Raw genomic sequence first — 23,957 nt, forward strand, 5'->3', positions numbered from 1 at the left:
AACGAAAAAGGGATTGTGAGGAGCTCCAAAAGGATCTCTCCAAACAGGGAGAATGGGCAGTCAAATGGAAAATGTGGCTCAGTGTAAGCATGTGTAAAGTGATGCACACTGGGGCAACCCCCCCCCCACAACTTCAAGTATAACCTGATGGGATCTGAGCTAGTGGTGACCAACCAAGAAAGAGATCTTGGGGTTGTGGTGGACAGTTAGATGAAAATGTCAACCCAGTGTGCGGCTGCTGTAAAAAAGGCAAATTCCATGTTAGACATAATTAGAAAAGGAATTGAGAATAAAACTGCGAATATCATACTGCCCCTATACAAATCTATGGTGTGACCACACTTGGAATACTGTGCCCAATTCTGGTCACTGCACCTAAAAAAAAAAAGATATTGTAGAGCTGGAAAAAGTGCAGAGAAGGGCAACTAAAATGATTAAAGGGCTAGAGCATCTCCCCTATGAGGGAAGGTTACAACAGCTGGGCTTGTTTAGCTTGGAAAAAAAGGATGGTAAGGGGAGATATGATAGAGGTAGGGATGTCAGAGAATTCCTCCACGGATCTCACTGAGGCCGAATGCCAGGGCATTCGGTCCCCCGAAATCTGTGGCGGAACGGCCTGCCCCCCCACGGATCCCCCCCGGGATGAGACTTACCTGGGGCCGACCTTCTGGGCGGCGGCGGCTGGTCTTCCGACCAGGTGCCTCTGCCACCATTTGTCTTGTAAAAAAAAACAACAACGACGTGATAGGCTACGTAAAGATTTACATAGCCTATCATGGCTGGGTTAAAAAGAACCGTGTACCCAAATGGTGGCGGCTACAGCCGCCGCCATCTGCGTTCCTTATTTTTGGCCGGCTTAGTCTAAGTAAATATTTACGTAGACTATGATGGCGAAAATAAAGGGGAATGCAAATAGCATAGCGGGCGTTATTTGCATCCCTTTTTGATTTGCCGTTTTAGCCTACGTAAAGATTTACGTAGGCTAGGGATGGACGAAAGTCACTTACCTGTCGTCGAAGGCCGTTCGCGGTGGGGGGGAGAACTTCGCTGCTCCCCCTGCGAAGTTCAGGCCGGGGGGGGAGGCTTACTGCCTCGCCCGGCCGAAATTCAGGCCAGGGAGGAGGCGCCTCGCCTCACCCGGCCGCGAACGCGAAAGTAAAAAAAAACAAAAAACAACTTCCCCTGATAGGCTACGTGACGATTCATGTAGCCTATCACGGCTGACTTTGCAGAGCTAGCCGTGATAGGCTACGTGAATCATCACGTAGCCTATCAGGGAAGTTTTTTTTTTTTCTTTCATTACAATGGCAGCAGCGGCAGCCGGTCGAAAGACCGGCTGCCGCTCCCGCCTCGCTCGAAAACCCGCCGAACTGCCGGCCGGACCAGCCACCGGGAGGGACATTCGCAAAAGTTAAGTCCCGTCCCGGGGGGGGGGTGCGGGGGGCGGGGGGGTGCGGAGGATTTCTCCCCGAAACTTGTTCGGGGGGCCGAACACGTTGGCACTCGGCCCCCCAAAGTTTCGGGGAGAAATTCTCCGCCATCCCTAACGTAGGCTAAAACGGTGAATCAAAAAGGGACGCAAGTAGCGCCCGCTACGCTATTTGCGTTCCCCTTTATTTTCGCCGTCATAGTCTACATAAATATTCACATAGATTCAGATGCCCAAAAATAAGGAATGCAAAGGGCAGCGGCCGTAGCCACCGCCATTTGCATACACGGTTCCCCCCCCCCCGAGCCCTCTGCGGCCGGAAATCCGGTTGCGGACGGCTCTGGGCTGGGCTGGGTCTGGCCGGCTTCTCCGCGGAGCTGCCGCAGAGCACAGCCGGCTGTGGGGGATTCCGGGGGGGAGGAACGGATCGCCTCCCCCCCATTGAGGATTCCGGGGGGAGGGACGAAACGCTCACCCCCACCATCAACATAATCCTCGGAAAGGTAAGTGACTTTCGTACATCCCTAGATAGAGGTGTACAAAATCTAGGGATGTACGAAAGGCACTTACCTTTCGCGGATTCTGTTTATGGTTGGGGGGGAGGTGTTCCATCCCTCCCCCCGGAATCCTCCCCGGGGGGGGGAGGCGCTCCGTTCCTCCCCCCCCGGAATCCTGGCCGGCCGGCTGTGCTCCACAGGGATTCTGCGGAGCTGCTGGCCGGCTCCGCCAGCAGCCGGACATCCGGCCGCTGGCTAGCAGGGACACAAATGCCGCCGTTTGCCATAGCCGCCGCCGTCACCATTTGCATCCCTGCAGTCAGCTGTGATAGGCTACGTAAATGTTTACATAGCCTATCACAGCTGACTTAAAAAAACAACAACAACGCTATTTGCGTTCCACTTATTTTTGCCATCTTAGTCTACGTAAATGTTTATGTAGACTAAGATGTGCCAAAATAAGGAACGCAAATGGCGGCTGGCCATGATATAAGGAACGCGCTTTTTTTTTTTTAAGTCAGCCGTGATATGCTACGTAAACATTTACGTAGCCTATCACGTTTTTTTTTTTTTATCTGGAAATGGCGGTGGCGGCAGCTGGTCAGAAGACCGGCCACTGCAGCCACCGCCGCCACACCGCTGCCGGAGCCGCCGCCGCCCGGAAGATCCGCCCAAGGTAAGTCTTGTCCTGGGGGGGGCGGGGGGCAGGCCGTACCGTCACCAATTTCGGGGGGCCGAATGCGCTGGCATTCGGCCTCCCCGAGATCTGTGGCGGAATTTTCGTACATCCCTAACAAAATCATGCATGGTGTGGAGAGGGAAACTTTTTTCTCCCTCTCTCATAATATTAGACCAAGAGTCATCCCGTGAAGCTGATTGGTGGGAGATTGAGGACAGATAAAAGGAAGGACTTCTTAACACTGCACATAGTAAAGTATGGAATTCCCTTCTATGGGATGTAGTGCTGGCCACCAATTTGGATGGCTTTAAAAGGGGTTAGACAAATTCCTGGCTGAGAAGTCTATCAATGGCTACTAGTTTTGATGGCTATATGCTACCTCCAGTACTAGAGGTAGTATACCCATGTACACCAGTTACTGGGAAACATGGGCAGTAGAGTGCTGTTTCACTCATGTCCTACTTGTGGTTTCCTGCTTGACAGGTGGTTGGCCACTGTGTCAACAGAATGCTGGACTAGATGGACCCTTGTCTGGTCCAGCATGCCTCTTCTTATGTTCTTAGATCGCAGAGCTTAAAGCAGTTAACCAAGGGGAGCAGGAATCCAAGTGAAATACTGCCACTTTCTTCAGCAAATAAAATAATCTTAAATAGAGTAGTGATGTAGAAAAGACAATACTACTCGTACTAAAACAACAGAAGACCCTCAATCTATTTTTAAAATATATATAGATATATATTTGAGTTGCAGTATTGAAGAAGGACATGTACGACAGCCATGCTGGCAAGTCATTTTATTCATTCAGCTGTGAGTGTTTCTAATACATTTTTGAGACTCACATTAACTCTGAATGCACAGTGAAACATGTTATGAATAGCAATGGCTCAGAACAAGCAAAATTCTGAGGTCTGTGGAGAGCTGTGCCTAAAAGGTAATTGACTAGGAAGGAAGGAAGGAAGGAAGGAAGGAAGGAAGGAAGGGCAACTCATCTGGAGTTACATTCGAAGAGCATTTGTGTTAATTGGACAGCATGAAGGTGCATTGTCGGAGATTTCTTTTAACTACCAGAAGATGGAGTTCTTGTTTCATATAAATGCTATGTTTAAAATACACCAAGCATGTGTCCCAAGCAGGAACATTCCTGGCTTCTACTCCTGGGTTTAATGTAGGGATGGGAGAACCTGGGATGCTTGAGCTTGCCAAAATTTCCCAAACTTCATTTTCAAAGCTCACACCTAGTCTTGCTTGAGACCTGGGTTTTTTATTATTATTTGTTGGAATGGGAAAATTCACTTTTTGAACAGAAAAAGTATGCATTTGTTTACATTTTTCAAAAGTGCACACCTTTCCTCTATTGACTGAAAATACAAATTTTTAAAAGTACAGCCTTTACAACACACATTTCTTTAAACATAACTGCAAGTTCATGAATTTATGAACACTTTTGGAGAGCATGCACTCCCAGTTGTGTTTGGTGTTGTGAACTGGGCATTTTTGAGTGATTTGCAAACTGAAACAAAATTTGTGTACATCCCTAGTTCAGGGCGCAATACACACTCTTATAGTGAAGGTACACTATAGATGTATTCTTTTCTTCCCTGTTAAGGTCTTGAAGCCTCATCCCAGGATACCTCCTTGTAGCCCCCCCCTCCCAAAACTATGGGGGCTTCCTTCTTCCTCTTTGTATCTTGTTCTCCAGAATGGTTGTGAGGAGCATAACAGAACTCAACCCCCTGCCTGTAGGTATGCCTGGGGACAGAAGGTAGTGGGGTCCTTTTTGGCTCAGTTATGTGTTCTGAAGCAGTGGTTCTGCTGCTGGTGGATCTCCAATACTGGTGGGCTATGGCGATGTTTCTAAGGATGCTTCATCTGATGACCTCAGTGAACAGGCAGGCTGATAAAGGGGAAGCCATACTCTCAAGTAGGGATGTCACAAGCATCTTCTTGGAGGCTTGAGCTCAGTGGGTTTGCACTTGCTTGGCCCCCTGGATACCAGTCTGTGGACCCCCCCCATCCAACTGAGTGCACACTGAGTCAGGAAAGCATGATGGCCGTAAAGAGGCCCATTTATGCAACGCTACAGGCATAGTCTATTACACCTGTAATATTGCATAAATGGGCCACTTTATGGCTGCCATTTATGTAAAATCAGCCTTGATGGAACAGGCTGCCATTTTCCACTGAGCTGCCATTTTCCACAGAATGCTGGCTCGGGAGAATAACAAGATGCTGTGCATGGTAAGCAGGGGCATCCGGCTGGCGAACAACATGGGGAGAGTGAGTGCGGCTATCACTGCTCTCAAGAAACCTGGTCCCAAGTAATTTTCGGCTTACACGCCAATAACAAAACCTTAAACCAGGCCCAGCAGCTAGAAGGTAGCAAGTGGAATTCCCTCAGCAAAGTGTTACATCCTGAAAGGGCTGGATGTGCCTGATCTTGTCTGATCTCAGAAACTAAGCAAGGTCAGCCCTGGTTAATACTTGGATGGGAGACTGCCTGGGAATCAGCCTTCCTGCACTGAGCAGGGGGTTGGACTCAATGGTCTTGTAGGCTCCTTCCAACCCTATGGTTCTATGAGACATTCTATGAAAAGGGGAAGCCCCTGACAACAGGCAAGCTGCTGCATTCTGGACTAGCTGAAGCTTCCAGACCAATCTTAAGGGTAATGTGAATACTAGTCTTCATGGAAACGGTGATGATGAGCAAATGAATGCAGAACAGAAGTGGAATGCAACAGACTTGTGAATGAGCACATGCAAAACTGACATGGACTGGAAATAGACTGATTTGCCCATCACAACATGCAGCCAGAACCCCCTATTAGGGGTGTACAAAACCCCGCTTACCTGGCTTCACCGGGTTCCGCAGGTGGGGGGAGGTGATCCGTTCCTGCCTCCCCGGAATCCTGCCAGGCTACGGAGCTGCTGGCCGGGCCAACCCTCAGTGGGGCCTCCAGCTGCTGCGAACGCAAATGGCATCCTGTGTAGGGGATGCCATTTGTGTCCCTATGCCGGCCCGTGATAGGCTACGTAAATATATACGTAGCCTATCACGGGCTGGCGTAGGGACGCAAATGGCGGCTGCTACGACAGCTGCCATTTGTGGCCGCAGTAGCCCGGCAGCAGCCAGAGCCACTGCTGTCGCTGCCACCGCCTCTTCATCTGCCCCTGGAGCCACCTCTGCCGCTGGAGCCACAGCCAGGTAGGCTCCATTTCGCTGGGCTTTCGTGGGGTGGTGGGGCAAGTTGCTCCGTTCTGCCATGGATTCCGAGGGCCGAATTCACTGGAATTCAGCCTCCCTGGGATCTGTGGTGGAATTCTCTAACATCCCTATGTTATGGTTTGTATCACTCTAGGGGAGGTGCACAGTGCTTTCAATCTTACCTATAATAATGTACACATATCATGTATGTAAAGTGCTACAGAAATGCTTTCATTCATCCTTACAACAATCATGGGAAGCAGGCTAGCCTTATTAGCCCATAAAGCAGGGGTGGGCAACAGTGGGTGGTCTGGGGGTCATTTCTGCTCGCAGACTCCCTCCCCAGGCCACACAGAGGAATTTTATTTCCTTTTTTTAAACCTCACTAAATTTGACCCTTTTAGTGCTTTCAGGTGGCTACAGAGCACTAAAATGGACAGATTTTGCTAGCAACAGATATATTCAGGGCATGGTGGGGGCAGAGGTGAGGGCTGCACTGTGGGTGAGGGCACATGTGGCCTACAAGAAGCATGTTGCCTACTTCTGCCATATAGAGATGAGTCTGAGAAGTTACAACTTGCCAGGGAGTTCCTGTCCAAGCTGAGATTTCATTTGAACTAAGGAGTTCCTGAGCAGTGCCATCTCCAGGTTTTCAGGAACTTTGGGCAAGATCCCCACAGTGGTCTCTCACCTTGAGTGGGTCTACCTCCTCCTCAATTCTGCCCATTCACTTGCCCTCTTCCTCTGGACCCAATCCATATGACAGCCCAGAGGGAGAGGATAAGGGCAAGGAAAGTGAGGGCTGCTATTCCTCTCACTGCGTGTTCTCTTGGGAAGGAAAGAGGAACACACAGTTGCAGAAAAGAGGAGCAGCAGTGTAGCCAGAAAGCCTCTGGGGTTGGCAGTAGGCCCATATATGTTATTTGGCCCATTTTTGGCCCATATGTTGATTTTGACCTGTTATGTTGATGCTGACCTCTTCTACCGATTCTGAGTTGCAGCTCATGCTTTTAACTGCTTTGCCACAGCAACTCTGATTTCACTCTCCCTTCTGATGTGTACTATCTCAACTTCCAGTTGTTCCCACAGCAACAAAAATGAATTGCAGTTTATAAAATCCTGTGATGTGATTTAATGAGAATTTCAGGGGCCATCTGGAGCTTGCAGAGATCTCTGTGGGTGAGATCTGCAAGTCCCATTTCACACACAACAGAAATTGGGAAAGAAGAATCAGAACTCCCTCATTTCTCTCCTTGCATCTTGGTAGTTTATGAAAAAGGCATCACAAAGCTAGTGAACAAGTTTGGAACTATGAGATCTAGAAGGAGAAAAATATTTGTTCACAGATGTATTATGTGAGTTACTTGACTTTAAAACAATAGAATCATAGAACAGTAGGGTTGGACGGGGCCTACAAGGCCATCAAGTCCAACCCCCTGCTCAATGCAAGAATCCAAGTCAGAGCATCCCCGACAGATGGCTGTCCAGCCTCGTCTTGAACGCCTCCAGTGTGGGAGAGCCCACCACCTCCCTAGGTGATTGGTTCCATTGTTGTATTGCTCTAACAGTCAGGAGGTTTTTCCTGATGTTCAGCTGGAATCTGGCTTCCTGTAACTTGAGCCCATTATTCCGTGTCCTGCTCTCTGGGGTGATCAAGAAGAGATCCTGGCATTACATAATTTAAAAGAATGGTCAGAACTGGAATGTTTAACTGGTAGATTAATCCTCTACATTTTTAGAGGTTTAATCAGTAGGGACAAATTTTAGTTGAGGAGACTTGATAGTTAAGGGCATGCTCATTTATTTGTCAAAGCTATTTTGGCTCAAGTACAGTAGGGCCCAAAGATACGATGCAGGAGATCTGTGAGTGGGTCTTCTCCCTACACAGTTTTTCTCTGCTAAAAGCAACCATATGTTATGATGCTTGCTTGGGTCTATCCACATTTGAAATGTACTTGCACATATTCAGGGAAGAATAAGTCCCTTTGGGACAAGAATGTCTGAGGGAAGGTAAGTGAGCTCAGGTAGCTCTAGAGGTAAGGGGATCTTTTCTCTATGAGGCCCCAGATTTATTCTGCCAGGGGACATGCTGCTGTTGGCCCAGAAACTAGCACATTAAACAAAAGACACAGGAGCACAGCATACATAATTTTTGAAATGTTAGTTTAGGTCAAGGGTGTATGAGAAGTTTGTTTATGCTTGCAAATCTTGCGAACATGCTACATTCACCACCTTGAACATGGCTGTGAGCAGAAGACTGTGGTCTCTGAAATTGTTCACAAATCCTCAGACATGCATTCATATTCAAGAAATGAACTTTTTAAAAAATCATGCATTTGTAAGAGTGGGCATTCTTTAAAAATGCTCATGTTTACGTTGCAGTCCATGAGGAAAATACATGCTTTTAGAAAAAAAACCAGTTACTTTGTGCATTCTTCTTATTTGTTTCGGGCATTTTCCCCATTCATGAAAAAATGAATGAAGATTGCAAACAAACATGGTAAACAAGGAAAGACTTATATCAAGCTGATCGTGAGAGAATCTGGGCAAACATGAGCATTGTTTGTTCATCTATGCCTAGTTGAGGTAGAGGAATGCGAATGCCCTTCTAAGATTCTGGAGTCCTCCTTCATAGGTCATAACAGCATCAACAACCTCAGAGAGGAGACTCCAAACAATCCTATGGTCCATGGGACATTCTCCTGGAACAATAGGATTGCTCTCTCCAACCCAGATCCAACAGGCAAATCTATTAGACAAACAAATAGTCAAGTACAGAGATATCAGTTCAGCACAGGATCAGTTTAAGGCAGGAGTAATCAGGATACAGACAATGGTCAAAAGACAATAGTACCAGGCAAGTAGGTGGCTTCCAGAAGAGAGGTCTGAGGTGCAGCCAAGGCTGAAACCCAGAACAGTAGTCAAGCAGAAATACAGTCCAAAAAAAGCAAAAAGCAGAGTCAAGCAAGACTCCAGAGATCAGTAGCGCAGCAATTCAGTCACAAAATGAAAGAACCAACTCTCTAGAACTAAAAGTAAGACACTATTCCAGCAGCTAGCTCTGATTGAAAATTTATGTAGCCAGAGACTCTCAGAGCCCCACCCAGGCCTCAATTGCAGTTCATTACAGGCCCTCTGGCAAAACTCCACTCACGAGGAGGGCATTTCTCTTGAGGAGTCCTTTCTTCTTGAGGAGTCATCCTTTGCAACATGCACTCCTTCTTAAAGGAGCCCTATTGGCTTGCTTCTTGAGATGATGATGCTCTTGGGGGCTCAGTGGTCATCCAGCCTCTGCCTCAGAAGCAGAACTCCCCTCCTCCTGCAGGGATGGACCCACAGTCATCCCCCCTGAGGGCCCAACCTCCTCTGGGTCTCCTGATATGGGTGGTTCCTTGGTGTCGTCCATGCCTGGGAACTCATGCTGCTCCTCCAGCAGGGATATGACAATTTGGGCTTTAGTGCTGGGGGTGGATGGGTTTCTAACCCTTTGCTCCATGTCATTGTCCTAACTTAAATCTGTCTCTCCTCCCCCCCCCCCATGGTTCTATTAAAGAAGAGGGGGAAACACATACAGATACCGTAATGGGGAATGAAAGGAAAATGGTAAATGAATGGCATTTTTTTTATTTATTAAATTTCATAGAATCATACAGTTGGAAGGGACCTCAGGCTCAAAAGTCATGCAGTCCAATTCCACATCAATGCTGGACATCCTTTAGTACAGTCAGCATCCCTGAAAAGTGGCCATCCAGTCTCCTCTTAAAGACCTCTAACAAGCAGCTGATACCATCAAGATTCCCCCTCCCCGCCCCATGGTTAGTCAAAACCATCTTTTGAAGTTCTTCCGTACTTCCTTCTCAGTATCAAAAAGCCTTCACTTATAAGCAAATCTATACAACTGATCATATGAAACTGCTGGGGCCAAACTAGATAATAAGTGAAATACTGTTTATTTGTTTGTTTTAAATAGCAGCTGATCTTCCTGGGATCATCTGGGTGAACATTCAGGCAAGTTGGTAGTATGTGATGCCCTTGAAGCACAGAGTTTGAAGTCAAACTGCACATTGCCATTGCTGCATAGTTCTTCCCTTGAGGGAAAAGTGGTTTTACGTGTTTGTATCTGTGTGTATGTGTCTACACACACACACACACACACACACACACACATGACTCAGCCCTGATCTGCCCTAGCATGGGGGATGGATAGGGTCTTAACACCGCCCCCCCCCCGCCATAGTCCCAGTCTGGATCAAGATCCCAGCACCTGTGATTTGAATTGTTCCCCAAAAGTTTCAGTTGAAACAAATGGATCCTTTTTTTTTTTCTTTTTGACAATACAGCTTGCAGTCATCAGGCCCCCAATCTGGATCAGGGCTTGTGACAAACTGGTATGTCCACACTTCCCAACACTATATAGCCGGGCAGAGTGCAAATAGGGATATACAGATTTTGTAAAACCTGTTCCATCTGCATTTTGAGAATTGTCAGGTAACTTTCATTTTGTTGTTCACTCACTGATGGAATCTGATTTCCCCCCCCAATTTCCTGAATTTGCACAAATTCCCATTTGCACAAATTTGCACTTGCAGAAATGCACAACTCCCTCCTAACTATACATTTTCATGCTTTAGCCTATGGGGGGAAAGCACATTTTTGGCAGTTATTTTTTTAAATACGTATTTCTCTATGACAAGTCCACAGGATCTGTGAAACTTTGGAAAAGCCAGTCTGCTGTGGAATCCATGGGTTGGATTAATAGAAATCCAAGCTCGTTTACTTCTGTTGCACATTTCTCTGACATCCCTAGCTGCAACTAGGGATGGGTGGAACTGGAACCTCTACCTTTTGTTCCGGGGAGGGGGGTTCCACAGGGGGGAGGTGAAAATCCCTCTCCCCAGAATCCTCGCTGGCTGGCTCCGCTCCATGGAGATTCTGCGGAGCTGCCCTCTGGCTCCAGAGAGCCAGCGATATAGCCACCATTGGCATGCTGTATCGCTGGCTGAGGGGGACTGTCTCTGGACGCAAATGGTGTCCACTATGCCATTTGTGGCTGTAAAGCTCTTAGATTAAGCTAAATGCAGCCATAAATGGCTGCAGTTAGCATAAACTAAGGACTTTACTGCCGCAAATGGCATCTGCTACGCCATTTGCATTTGTGGTTTTTCATGCGATAGGCACACTGTATTGCTGCTCCGTACCCACTGGCGGGGAGGATTGGCCGGGCAAGATTCTGCAGGGAGGTGGAGGTAAGGGATCCTTTCTGCCACGGACTCCAGATGCTGGATTATTTTGAATCCAGCCTCATTGGGGTCCGTGGAGGAATTCTCCGACATCCATAGCTGCAACACACCCTTTGTAGAATGTGCGGAGATGTATTTTTGGTGTCTGTTGCCTAGTCATGTTCTTTGTTCAGCGGCCTTTCTTTCAAGAGAGACTAGGGGTATGTGTGTTAAGTTGCGGGGGAGGGTACTGATAGGACTGCAGTCTGCAGCAGGAGACAAAGTGCTGAGGAGACCTACCCTCACACCAGGGTCTCAACTGGCAATTTGTATAACCCACACATGCAACTACAGAACAACAGCCAGAATGACACAGCAAAGGTAACATGTCATTTGGCCCTTGGTCTGCCAGGGCTGCACTGGAAACAGGGTATTGGGTCAAAACCAGCACTCGACTCAGAAACAATCTGAAAGTTAGGGAAGGTTTCATGTGGCTGGCAGCCAGAAAAAAAAATGAACATTTTGTTTTTTATAAAAGTGATGCCTTTAAGAATTTTCTATTGTATCCCCCCCCACGAAATTAGGGATGGACAAAAGTCCCTTACCTGATCCCAATGCTTGCTACATGGTGGGAGGGAGGCGCTCCATCCCTCCCCCTGAAATTCTGGCAGGGGGGGAGACACCCCGTCCCTCCCCGCCAAAATTCTGGCCGGGAGGGAGGCGCCCCGTCCCTCCTCGCCAAAATTCTGGCCGGGGGGGAGGCGCCCTGTCCCTCCGACTGCGAACCCTTCTGTCCTGCCAGGACGCAAATGGCGGCGGCCGTAGCCGCTGCCGTTTGCGTCCCTGAAGTCAACCATGATAGGCTACATAAATCTTTATGTAGCCTATCACGGCTGACTTAAAAAAAAAATGCGTGTATGCAAATGGCGGCGCCCATGGGCGCCGCCATTTGCCTTCCTTATTTGGGCACGTGTAGTCTACATAAACATTTACTTAGACTATGGCGAAAATAACGTTGCCCTTATTTTCGCCGTAGTCTACATAAATGTTTACGTAGACTACACGTGCCCAAATAAGGAACACAAATGGCGGCGCCCATGGGCACCGCCATTTGTGTACACTTTTTTTTTTTTAAGTCAGCCGTGATAGGCTACGTAAACATTTACATAGCCTATCATGGTGTTTTTTAAAAATCTAGCCGTGATAGGCTATGTAAATCTTTATGTAGCCTATCACATTTGTTTGTTTGTTTCTTTGTTTTACTTGGAAATGGCGGTGGCGTCAGCCGGTCGAAAGACTGGCCGTTGCTGCCGCCGCCGCACCGCCGCCACCGGAGCCGCCGCCGGAGCCGCCTCCGGAGCCACCACCGCCAGGGACATTCGAGCAAGGTAAGTCCCGTCCCGGAGGGGGACAGGGGGGGCAGACCGTTTCTCCACCAATTTTGGGGGGCCGAATGCGCTGGCATTTGGCCTCCCCGGGATTCATGGAGAAATTCTCTGACATCCCTACTCGAAATATTGGGAAGATGAACAGCATTGCTGCTAATAGTTTGCAAAACCTGGGCGGGGGGCATAACACATCACTGTGTCCATCGAGCACAAAGCAGTAATATGTTAGAATCTAGCAGACTGTTGTTTTGAATAAAAAGGAACAGAAATGATGTGTTGATGTCAGATAAAGTGGAGGCCTCCATGTTTTCAGTCTCAGGACAGCTACATTCCAAAGTCACAAGCAGGATGCAATATCAATAAATGAAAAATTAACCATGAGGCAGGCCTGCTAAGCTTCACTTAAGGCATATTAAGTAGTTGTTCAGTAAGCAAATCATTATTGCTGTTGGACTACAGAAATGACAGTATGGGTACTCAGGTTGTGTAGCATTTCAGATACTTATTAAAGAATCAACTGTAATGCAATTTTATTTGTCAGGAAGGCTTAAGGCTAGTCAAACCTTTTCTTTAATATAAAAGAATGTCCTAGGGGAATTCAGTAGGGCATAAATATGTTGGAAATAAAAAGATAACAGGAACAAACCTTTATATTTTGAATACCTACTGCCTTTGAAAGTAAGGAAGTATAACAATAGATGAAGTAGTCTGCAAGGAGCAGTTGGTTGTTTTTGAAAGCATTTTAAGCAACATTGAAAAAAAAGGGTCCCTATTCAATGATCTGCTTGGAAAAATGTTCCACTTACCATGTACATTGCCCTCATTCACTTTCCCTCACTCTCAAATACTTTTTCTTCCCCTCAGTGATATCACCATACAGCCAAAGGAAATCTGATTGGTTACATACTGTTGTGAAGCCATCACATTCAGGGATATTGCAGGAAGGAATAAGAAACAATAGCTAGGTGAAACACTTTTTTTTAAGGAAAATTAAATAGTTACACTGACCAAATATTTTTCAGCCCCACAGAAATTCCTAGTTCTAACCTGAAAATCAAATGGTACACTGTTCACTGCCATACTAGAAAGTCATTAGTTCTACAAAGATAGTTAAACTGCTTCTAATATTTTCTGTATCTAAAATATCTATGTGGTAAAATCACAGTAACCTGCATTGTTATACTATCCTCAGATGTTACCCACCTAGACCAGACATGGGCAAATTGTAGCTCTCTACATGTGTGGCCTACAACTCCCATCATCCCTCACCATTGGCTATGCTGGGTAGGTCTGATGGTAGTCATAGGCCAAACCATCTAGAGGGCCAGAAGTTGCCCATTCCTGTTCTAGAGGATCTTACTATGTCCACAGTTTTTCAGTTTGGGAAAGTCTACAGCCCAGCGGCTATGTCTTACCATTGCAGTTATTTTGACTGCATATGTACAGATTTTGAAATGCATATCCTCCAACATGCAAAAATCGCAAAATATGAGTTAAAAAAAAATCATGGAAGAGTAACTGTCATTCCAGTGGCTGACTGATGTATTACTCTTAGGCTGCAATCCTAAATGCACTTCCTTGGGAATAAGCCTCTTTGAACACAGTGGGATGTACTTCCAAGTAAACAGGCATTGGATTGCACAGCACATGATGAATACAGCTGAAGTGCTTCTCTGGACCTTCTGTGCTTGGTAGGGATGGACGAAAGGCCCTTACCTGATCCCGAGGCTTGCTTCGCGGTGGGGGGGAGGCGCTCCGTCCCTCCCCCCAAAATTCTGGCCAGGGGGGAGGCGCCCCATCGCTCCGGCCGTGAACCCTTCTGTCCTGCCGGGACGCAAATGGCGACGGCTGTAACCGCCGCTGTTTGCGTCCCTGCAGTCAGCCGTGATAGGCTACGTAAATCTTTATGTAGCCTCTCACGTTTGTTTGTTTTACTTGGAAATGGTGGTGGCGTCGGCAGCCGGTCGGAAGACCGGCCGCCGCTGCATCGCCACCGCACCGCCGCCGCACCGCCGCCGCACCGCCGCCGCACCACCGCCGCACCGCTGCCGGAGCTGCCGCCGCCAGGACATTCGAGCAACGTAAGTCCCGTTCCGGAGGGGTGGGCAGGGGGGTGGCAGACCATTTCTCCACCAATTTTGGGGGGCCGAATGTGCTGGCATTTGACCTCCCCGAGATTCATGGAGAAATTCTCTGACATCCCTAGTTCTTGTCCAGAAAGGCTGCAATCCTATACACACATACTTCGGAGTAAGCCCCATTGAATTCAATGTAGGGATGTATGAAAGTCACTTACCTTTCTGCAGATTATGTTGATGGTGTGGGGGGGAGGCATTCTGTCCCTTCCCCCAGAATCCTCGACGGGGGGGGAGGCAATCCATTCCTCCCCCTCGGAATCCTCCAAGGCCGGCTGTGCTCCATGGCAGCTCCACGGAGCAGCCGGCCAGGCCCAGGCCAGAGCCATCCGCAGTGACAAGACTGCAAATGGCGGCAGTGGCAGACGGTTTGAAGACCAGCCGCCGCCGGAGCCGCCGCCGCTGCCGGAGCCGCAGCCGCCTGGAACATCTGCCCCAGGTAAGTCTTGTCCCAGGGGGGATCCACGGGGGGGGGGGGTGGCAGGTCGTCCTGCCATGGAGTTCGGGGGGCTGAATGCACTGGCATTCGGCCTCACCGAGATCTGTGGCGGAATTCTCTGACATCCCTAATTCAATGAGACCTACTTCTAATGGATTGTGCTATAGGACTGTGCCAGAAGATTGTGCTTTAAGGCACTTGTCTTACGTAGGGATGTCAGACAAATTCACAATGGATTCAAAAGAGTTTGGATTATATGAATTCGACCTGCAGACTCAGCAGCAGACTGTTGTTTTTTTAACTGGGGAGGGGGATTTGCACAAATTCATGCTTGCACTAATGTGCATTAGTGCTCATATGCGCTTGCGCACTAATACTCATTAGTGCTTATGTACACTTGCACTGATGCTCATTCACGCTAATGTGCATTAGCACTAATGCACATTAGCACAAGTGCAAATTGGCGCTAATGTGCAGTAGTGCAAGTGGGATGGAATTCCCTTACATCCCTAAAAAATCCAATTCCATCAATGAGCGGATGACAGAACAAAAGATGCCTGACAATCTGTGAAACAAAGATGGAACTAATTTAACAAAATCCATATATCCCTAGTCTCAGACCACATTCTCATGAGCTAATGAGCAAGTAGTTGAATTAACTCCTGTTCTGTTATCTCTTATGGCCATTTCATGCACATAATTTGAGTCTCCTCTCCTTTAGTCATTCTGTCCATACAATCAAAATGGCATGCAGATGGGGAAGGAGCTTGGCTCTAGTTGCTCTATGCATAAGGGCTCCTCACATGGTTTAGAACCCTGAACATTTCCCTGCTTCACACTTTCAGCCCTATTGCATTGATTGCAATTGCATTAGGGATGTCAGAGAATTCCACCACGGACTCTAGTGAGGCCGGATTCCCCCCTGGAATCCATGGCAGAACGGTCTCCCACCCACTGCCACCCCATGGAATCCCCTGAGGACGGAGCTTACCTGGGGTGGATGTGGTGGTGGTGGCGGCAGCTCCGGCGGTGGCTCCAGCAGCGGCAGTGGCTGGTCTCCCAACCGGCCACTGCCAGGTTGCTGTGGCCACAAATGGAGGCCGTCGTAGCAGCCACCATTTGCATACTTGCAGGCGGCCACGATAGGCTACGTAAGTATTGACGTAGCCTATCACGGCAAAGAGCACGGATGCAAATGGCGGCCACTATGCCATTTGCTCCCCTGCTGTTTGCCATGATAGGCTACGTAAGTATTTATGTAGCCTATCACAGTAAAGATAGCCACAAAAATGGTGTAGTGGCTGCCATTTGCATGGCTGCCTTTACCGTGATAGGCTATGTAAATACTTACATAGCCTATCACGGCAAAGAGAGGGGTGCAAATGGCGTAGCGGCTGTGGTTGCGGCCCCTGCTCTTTGCCATGATAGGCTACATAAATACATAGCCTATCATGGCTGCCTGCAAGGACGCAAATGTAGGGATGGACGAAAGTCCCTTACCTTAACCCGCAGCTTGCTTCGCGGTGGGGGGGAGGCGCTCCGTCCCTCCCCCCGAAATTCTGGGCGGGGTGGGTGGTGCCCTGTCCCTCCGGCCAAAATTCTGGCTGGGGGGGAGGCACCCCGTCCCTCCGGCCGCAAATCTCATCTCCTGCTGGGATTCAAATGGCGGTGGCCATAGCCGCCGCCGTTTGAGTCCCTGCAGTCAGCCGTGATAGGCTACGTAAATCCTTACGTAGCCTATCACGGCTGACTTTGGGGGGGGGAAAGCGCCTAAGCAAATGGCGGCGCCCATGGGCGCCACCATTTGCGTTCCTTATTTGGGCACGTGTAGTCTACGTAAACATTTACATAGACTACGGCGAAAATAAGGGCAACGCTATTTGCGTTGCCCTTATTTTTGCCGTAGTCTACGTAAATGTTTACGTAGATTACACGTGTCCAAATAAGGAACGCAAATGGCGGCGCCCATGGGCACCACCATTTGCGTAGGCGCTTCCCCCCCCCCAAAGTCAGCTATGATAGGCTACGTAAGGATTTATGTAGCCTATCACGGTGGTTTTTGAAAATCTAGCTGTGATAGGCTACGTAAATCTTTAAAAAGCCTATCACGTTTGTTGTTGTTGTTGGTTTTTTACTGGGAAATGGCAGCGGCGGTGGCCAGTCAGAAGACCGGCCGCTGCCGCACCGCCGCTGCACCACCGCTGGGAGCCGCCAGCACCAGGGACATTTGCCAAAGGTAAGTCCCATTCCGGGCAGGGGGCGGGGGGGGGGCGGATCATTTCTCCATCAATTTCGGGGGACCAAATGCGTTGGCATTCGGCCTTCCGGAGATTCGTGGAGAAATTCTCCGCCATCCCTATGCAAATGGTGGCCGCTACGCCGGCCACCATTTGCGGCCACAGCAACAACTGGCTGCAGCCAGAACTTCGGCTGTGGCTGGCCCCAGCCGGCGGCTCCACGGAGCTGGCTGGGGAGGATTCAGGGGGGAGGGACAGAGCACCTCCCCCCCACTGCGGATGCCCTGGCGTGAAATAAGGTGTTTCGTCCATCCCTAAATTGCATGGGGAGAGAATGACTGAAGGGGGGATTGTGTTTGCTGAAAGAAGGAATTGAATGAGTTTATGCAGAGATCAACATATAATGAAGTCTAAAACAAGAGGCCTCATCTGGAGTACTGTGTCCAGTTCTGGGCACCACACTTTAAGAAGAATGCTGACAAGCTGGAGCGGGTTCAGAGAAGGGCAAAGGAAATGATCAGGGGACTGGAAACAAAGCCCTATGAGGAGAGACTGAAAGAACTGGGCATGTTTAGACTGAAAGAACTGGGCATGTGAGAAGAGAAGACTAAGGAGAGATATGATAGTGCTCTTCAAGTACTTCAAAGGTTGTCACAGGTTGTCACAGAGAGGAAGGCCAGGATCTCTTCTCGATCATCTCAGAATAAAGGACACGGAATCATGGGCTCAAGTTACAGGAAGCCAGATTCTGGCTGGTTTTGTAGGCCACTTCCAACCCTACTATTCTATGATTCTATGATTCTAGGAAAGTTGTGCGCTGGCATAACATAAATGTTGTGAGCAGTAACATAAAGCCTAAAGAACTATTCCATTAAAACCAACAAGTCTTTTTTGCCACTGATTTCAACAGGGCAACTATTACACCCTTAGTGTGAACAGGGTAACAGTAAGGCACTGCACATTCTCTATGGAATTACCTAACACAGCCCACCTTTGCTCATGTGAAAATCCATTTTGAGTTCAGTAACCTGCTGATAAACTTTCATTCAGGAATAATTCACATTTATTTCATTTCTATACTCCCTAATAGCCAAAGCTCTCTGGGTTGTTCACAAAAATTAAAACCAAAAAGCACAGCATAAAACAATATAAAATATGGAAGCTTAAAACCACAACATAACAGTACAACCTGGATAAAACCTAGCAGCAATGCAGAGATTTAAAATACAGCTTTTAAACACCAAAGCTAAAAGACTATGAAGCTAAAATGCCTGGGAGAATAAAAAAGGTCTTCATCTGGCACCAGAAGGAATACAACATAGGTGCCAGGCGAACCTCTGTATGGAGCTCATTCCACAGCTGGGTTGCCACAGCAGAAAAGGCCCTCCTCCTGGTAGCCAGGAGATGCAAACTGGGCTGCAAATGGCATAGTGTACACCATTTGCACAGATGGTGGAATGGAACCGGCCGGGGGCAGATATTTGGTCTGGAGAGGCACAGGTAAGTGCATTCATTCTGCTGCGGACTTCGGGGCCCTGAATTGACTGGAATTCAGACTCATTGGAGTCCGCGGCAGAGTCCGCAGACATCTCTACCGATGCATGTCTTCTGAAGGGGAATAACTAAATTAGGGATGTCTGTTGCTGGGAAATCTGGCCCTTTGGGGGCTTGCTGGACTTCCACAGCATGCCCGACTCAGCTTGCATTTGCAAGCCAAGCCACACATTCTCTGCAAATTCTGGGGACTTTTAAGGTAATGTAAAAAACTGTGTAACTAGACATTTGCTCAAATCATGGCCACAGTTTGTGCAAATGTCTACTTCTACAAATAAACATAATAATACAGAAAATCCACCAGCTGACCTGTCTTGCTGTCAACCAAGTTGTGCCATCTGGCAAAAGATGATGCGGAGTCCGGGGGGGGGGGCAAGCTGACAAAAGCTCATCGAGCTCCAGCCACTCACCAGATTCCCCTGACATCCCCAAATTAAATACATGGGGACGTATACTGTGTCTGATCAGCGAGCCCTGATCAGATATAGGTCCCTGGAACATAATAGATAATTAAAAGTTTAATTGGTTAGATTGCTCAAACAATTAAAAACACACACACAACATTTTGGGGCACCATCTATGATTGGAAGCCCTCGAACTCGGAAGCTTTCAATCATCCAGTGCACGGCAGGAGGAGAGGCAGAGGCAATCTTCACCTCCCAGTCCTCCCAGCCTGCATATTTTGCTAAACAGAGTTTTTAGCCCATCTAGCAATGGTGCTATGGAGGGGCAGGGAAGGAGGCTGGCAGAGGTTCAGGACAGCTCATATCCTGGCCTCTCCGGTCTCCTCCCTCCCCACCCACCAGAACGCTTCCTTTTCATCCTCCGAAGATCGCTTTTCCGACCTCAGAAGGCAGCCAGAGTGGTTCTTTCCAGGCTGGCTGCAAGAGGATGTGGAGAGGGGCAGGTATCTGAGAATCTGACTCCCTCTGCTGAGGTCGGAGTGCTGTCTCCAACCTCAGAGGGGTGGAATCCCCAATATTCTATGGCCCTTCAGACAATTCTAGGGGCCACAGGTTTGCTCCCTTAATCAATTAAAAAAGTATTTCATGTTTGTGTGCGTGTGTGTGTGTGTGTCTGCCTGCCTGCCTGCCTGCCTGCCTATCTACAATTATTTTTAATACCTTATCAATATGGCAGATGGCAGTAAAGAAAGAGAGTACAATTTACTTTTCAGAACTATTGTCTCTACACACATGTAAATTTATGCAAATTTAATCAACAGATTAGTTGACTAAAGGCCCAATCCTATGCATATTTTAAACAGAAAAAAGTCCTACAACTCCCAGCCAGCATTCCCATGCCAGGAGTGACAGACTTTTTTCTGTCTAAAAATGCCTAGCATTTCACCTTAATGCTCATATCATCCTCTGATTCACAGTGCAATCCTTTGCACGTCCCCTCAGAAGTAAGTTCTACTGAGATCAATGTGATTTACTCCCAAATAAGTGTGTGTAGAATTGCAGCCTGCAATGTCTTGAATTAGGATGTAGTCCTGCTTTAGGACGTGTGGCTCTTCTTTAGACATTACAGGGGTTTACTGGAAGATACTTGATCATCTGATCATGATGATTATGCAGCAAAAAACTCCTTTGCCGTATAATGATCATGATCAGACCTGAAAATATGAGAACTGATGAAGGACCACAAGCAGGAGCTGTTGCAAAGCATAAACAAGCCTTCCCCAACCTGTTCCCCTCCAGATATTTTGGACTAAAACTCCCATCATCCCAGACCATTGGACACGCTGGCTGGGTCTGATGGGTGGTGTAGTACAAAACATCTGGAGGACAACAGGTTTGTGAAGGCTGGTGTAAGCGATTAATGTAAGATAGATTCGTGTGAGAAACAACTGGTGCTTTGTCAGCTGGGCTCAATTTGAAGTGCTGGCTTTAACCTTTAAAGCCCTTGCCAGCTTGAGACAAGGTTATCTGAAAGGTTACCAGGACAACTCCTTCTTTATATACCTACCTGATCCATAAGGTCCTCTTCAGAGGCCCTGCTCTGAGTGCTCCCATCAATGAAGTGAAGTGGATGGCTACGAATCAGAGGGCATTCTTAGTAGTGGCACCCCAACTATGGAACACCTCCCCAGGGATGTTTGTTGGTGCCATCTCTGTGGTATTTTCCTTTCTATGCCAGGTCACCCAGGCCTTTCAAACATCCTGGGATAGATCCAGGAGCTGCCTCCTGGGAGAGGAAGGGTTCTGTTCATGGAAGGTCCCTCGACCTGATTTTGGTGGATCCTTCCTCCTCTCACAGGGAGCTCACCTCATTCAGCAGGTTCTCCTGACTTTCTGTGTAGCATTTTCAGGGCTCTGGAGGGGGTGTCATGGGAAGGAGGAGGCAGAGAAGTTCACTTCCACTAGTGCAGTTGATCTGGAGTAAATCTGGTTTCCCCCCCCACACACACACTGTGTTTTTAGCATCTAGGCTTCTCAATGTCTGGTGTGTGTGTGTGTGTGTGTTACATACACATTACTTTTTTTTTCTTCCTCTGGGAGATCTGATTTTTTTTATGCTGGGTTATATTGTTTTTGAGGTGGTATTTCATTATTGTATTTTATTCTTTTATTTTCTGTGAGCTACCAAGAGAACATGTGTTACTGGGGATGGGGCGGGGAGAATGCAAATATAGTAAATAAATGGTATCTATAGACTTACAAAGCCTATTGATATTTTTCTGTCAGGGAGCTTATCAGATGGGAATCTGGACTCTCAGCCTTTTTGTACAATTGTTGCTCAACTCCAAATGAGAGTAAATTAGAAAACTCTTTGCAAATAAGTACATTTTATCAGTAGTACAGATTGACTGATAAAGTTATATTTAATTACTTTAGCATGTGTTTGGATCAAACTGGTAGAATTCGAAGGCATCTTTACAGTTAAATTGTTGCTGATTAGCCACTTTTACCTTAATAACTCTATGGTAGTGACTGCCTTATCTTGCCCTGTAATTTCAAAATTAATGAAGTAATCATTTATCCTGGTCTCTTTCTGTGTTCTGCCCAATTACTTCAGTGTTGAATGGTACTTTGCATTTTTGCTGGTCCATTAGTCCTCATATCATGCTCTTTCCGGACTTCTCTGCTCCACTAAGAAATAATTAAATTGAGTCTTTTAGCATCTTTATAACCTTGGAACATAAATTTCCCTTTTCCAAATAGCTTAACCTGATATATAAACGTCACTTGGCTCACTGGGTTGCTTTTCTTTCCTGTTGTTCCTTATTTCCCCTTTTCTGTTTGAGTTGCCTCAATCTGTCAGTTAATTGATTTTTAAATATGGACCTAATCCTGCCATTTCCTTAGCTAAGTGCTTTAACCCATGGAACAAGCACACACTATGGGGGACAGGAAACAGGCCCAGACTGGGCTCCTACAAATTACATCCATGTGTTCTGAGCTCTGTTAGTCTTGGTTCTCTAGCCCTCGGAGACAGTAGACAAGACATGGATGGTGGTGGAGCCAGAGAGGTCATACTGTGTATATCAGCCTTCTCCAACCTGGTGCCCTCCAGTTGTTTTGGACTTCAACCCCCATCAGCCCCAGTCAGTATGGCCAGTGGTCAGAAATGCTGGGAGTCGTAGTCCAAAACATCTGGAGTGCACCAGGTCAGGGAAGGTTGGTTTGTAGCAACTAAGACATTACGTTATGCCAATGTTCTTCCAGGCCAGCTCCTAAACTTTTTCAGGAGACATGTCCCAGACCTTTGATAGAGCATTAGAAAAGCCCTGCAAAGTCACCTGTGGTCTTTGTTCATACCAAAGAGGCAGGATGGCTACCTATTAGGGATGCTGCAGCAGTGGATGTCCTGCACCAGCAGGGGTTTGGGCTCTATGAAATTTGGTCCCTTACAAATCAATGCTTCTAAGAGGTATACTGTCGAATTTGTTAATGTACTCTACCTAATTCTATCAAATTAATTCTTTCTCTTAAGCATGGTGATGCTGAGCTCTGAGGCTGAATGCCTTGGGTGATGAAGGGCAGGACTACAAGTTGTGAACTAAACTGGGTGCTCCTGTTTGCCTTGTAGTATGAATGCATAGGTGGGGGACATTTGCAGGGGAGGACCAGTTGGCTAGAAGGGGATGCTTAATGTGCATGGCTATCCACTGGCTGCCCTAAATTAGATTTCCCCCCACTCCAGCTAGACCCTGAGACTGGAAATAAACCCGACGGAGGAGAAAAAACAACAACTTGCAGGGGAGTGTGGGTTGACACAGGAAGGGTTAAGCCCCATCACTATCTATTCACTGATATCCCCTTACAAATGTCCTTCCCCCATCCTTCATTCACATGATCTCAGCAAATAAGAATTTGGGAGCTGTGTTTGCTGAAGTAACATAACCCTGAAACCCACTGGTTCCTGCATGTGGAAATTTTCAGCAGCAACTTATGTTCCCTTACTCATGTGTGTTCAACACAACATAAACTGCTGAAAGGCCTGTTGACAGTGGTTGACATAAGTGATAGATGGATCGATCTATTTTCATTTTGTGCCAGTTTTGCACAAGTTCAGTCATTAAGTCCATTCCATGCTGTTTCTGCATCAATCTGCCAATTATTTTGGTTTAAAATGCACCAAAAAGCATTATATTTGATCTTACATTTTCACAAAACATGCATTTTTGTATGCCTTTTATTCTAAAATTTAGAGGCTTTTTAATACATTTCACCTAAAATAACATTTTAAATACACATTTTAGTACTTTTTTGAGCTGAGAACTACATCACTATAAATTTGGAGAAGTGTGAAATCTGAAAGATAACTGTGTTCTAATCTGTATTTCAGTCTGGGAATTGCAAATCAGGTTGGTTCGCTTAAAAATGCAGACCAAATAAAATCCTCAAGCTTCCCTAATTGACATGTAAGATGTTCACCTTCTTCACACAGTGCATAGTTAAACTATGGAATTTGTTATCACAAGACACAGTGATGGCCACCAGTTTATAGCATGGCTATAAAAGGGCAAATTTCTGGAGGAGAAGGCTATCAATGGCTACTAGTCCTGATGGTTATATGCTACCTCCAGTCTCAGAGGTAGTATGTACACCAGTTGCTGGGGAACATGGGCAGGAGGGTGCTGTTGCACTCATGTCCTGCTTGGGGGTCTCCCATGGGCAGCTGGTTGGCCACTGTGTGAACTAGGGCTGTGCACCACCTTGTCATGAAGCC

This window comes from Heloderma suspectum, chromosome 4 (genome assembly GCF_057233095.1).
Source record: "Heloderma suspectum isolate Gila_16-S chromosome 4, 16-S_ref, whole genome shotgun sequence".
NCBI lineage: Eukaryota > Metazoa > Chordata > Lepidosauria > Squamata > Helodermatidae > Heloderma > Heloderma suspectum.